General features: G+C 38.5%; 1 pseudogene; it reads left to right on the top strand.

The window, feature by feature from the left end:
- Positions 1-257: 257 nt before the first annotated feature.
- On the top strand, positions 258-1640 carry LOC143533589 (putative carboxylesterase 18 pseudogene; annotated as a pseudogene).
- Positions 1641-2158: the final 518 nt, after the last annotated feature.

Raw genomic sequence — 2158 nt, 5'->3', positions numbered from 1 at the left:
AACTAAAAAGTTGTAATAGACATTAGTTATTGACTGAAGATGAATTTTTTAATTCAACTAGACCCTGACCATGACCAACCTTTTTGGTGTGAACATGCAGGTGAAGGTTTCATTTGACTGAAATATTGAAATATTCAAAGATGGTGTGATATAACGTCGCATATTTTGCAGTATAAATAGAGTTGATGTGTTTAGCATTTGTCACACAACCTGAATTTTGAATACGTACCTCTCTGATCACAAAAGTCTTTCAATTAATTATGGAATCATCAGCAGCAGCGGAAACTCCGAAATCTCAGCTATCCTTGCCCTTGAGAACACGAATTGTACTATCGGCAATAGACCTTGCAATCGACCCACTTCTCCGGGATGACGGCACGGTGCCCCGCGGTCTTCTCAATCTCGTGGACTTTCAGATCCCGGCATTGTCCATGCCCGTCAACGGTGTCAAGACACACGATGTCATGGTGGATCCAACTCGCAATCTCTGGTTCCGTGTATTTGTCCCCACGCAATACGCTGAAGAAGATCTCCCGGTGATGGTGTACTTTCACGGCGGTGGATATATTTTCCTCTCCCCGGATGTGGCGATATTAGACTATGTGGGCCGCAAGTTCGCGAGCGAATTGCGTGCCATTGTTGTTTCTGTCGACTACCGTCTTGCACCAGAGAACCGACACCCTTCCCAACATGACGATGGGTTTGATGTGCTGAAATTTCTGGACAATGAAGATAACCGGTCAAAATGGCTGCCGGAGAATGCCAGCATTTCACGGTGCTTTATCGTCGGTGATAGCGCTGGCGGACACCTAGCTCATCATGTGACTCTAAGAGCCTCCCAATTCAAATTCCAGCAACTCCAGGTACGACTTAACTATATATATATGTATACATATGCTACTGGATTCATGCATTATTATCCGTATATAAACATATCTAATTTCCTAGTTTGAAAAATCAACAACTTCGTATCTTTCTAATTGAAGCATCGTACACACGTAAGTTGTATTTTGTAAGAAATTAAGAAGAAATGAGTGATCTAAAATCCAACAACAAATACCACCCGCATGATTGCTGATGAACAGTATGATGGCTTGTAGGTAATTGGGCTAGTGGGGATCCAACCTTTTCTCGGCGGGGAGGAGCGAACAGATTCTGAAATACGGATGGATGGATCAGTACCTCTCGTGACAATGAAGCGGACCGATTGGTTTTGGAACGCGTTCATGCCCCTAGGTGAACCCTTCAACCGAGACCATCCTATCATCAATGTTACCGGGCCCAATGCCGTGGACATATCCAAAATGGATTTTCCCGCGACAATGGTGGTCGCGGCTGGGTTTGATACCCTCCGGGACCGACATATAAGGTACTACCAGTGGCTCAAGAAGTCCGGGAAGGAAGCGTACTTGATTGACTACCCAAACACATTTCATGAGTTCTTTCTCTTCTCGGAGTTGCCAGAATCCGATCAACTTATGTTAGATATGAAGGACTTCATTAACAAGGTCTTAAATAAGGTATTGACGAAAAGCCTCCAAACACTAAATATTTTGTTTCTGTTAATTTGTTCATGTATTTCATAATATTCATTTCACATGCTCAATTATCCTTTGTATATTGCTTGCTCTCAGGTTTAGAAGATTTACATTGACATGGGGTTTATGAAAAGACTAATAATATTATGAACTTTTATTCATTTGTATGTTATTTCCTTTGATTATCTTTTCATTTTTTAAATAAACACAAGTAGCTTTTATGCTAAAATATTTGTAAATATGTAGTATCATATTTACCTTCTTCTTCTGTGCATTTGAGTTAATGTATATTGTACGTAACTGAATTATAAACGCTCTTTAATCCTCCATTGTATTAGTATTATTTACATGCTGGTTTTTTTATTTTGTTTTATTATGTTTTTTGGCATTCATATGTATGTGTGAACAATCCAGCTTGAATACAAACAATTAAGAACGAATTCATTTATTATTCTGATTTTAAAAATATTAAAATCACAAGAAAATTGAATATATTTGATTTTATATATGTGTTGTAATTATTTCTAACTTCTATGTTCAAAAATTAAAACGTATATTCCAATAAATCAACTTGACGGCTTTTAATTCGCATAACTCAAAACACTTGGAAAACTAGGTTG

Source organism: Bidens hawaiensis, unplaced genomic scaffold, assembly GCF_021521415.1.
Source record: "Bidens hawaiensis isolate Kalapana, Puna unplaced genomic scaffold, B.hawaiensis_p1.1 tig00000760_1, whole genome shotgun sequence".
Lineage (NCBI taxonomy): Eukaryota > Viridiplantae > Streptophyta > Magnoliopsida > Asterales > Asteraceae > Bidens > Bidens hawaiensis.
The sequence above is the reverse complement of the archived record's forward strand: the minus strand, read 5'-3'. Positions and strand labels throughout refer to the sequence as shown.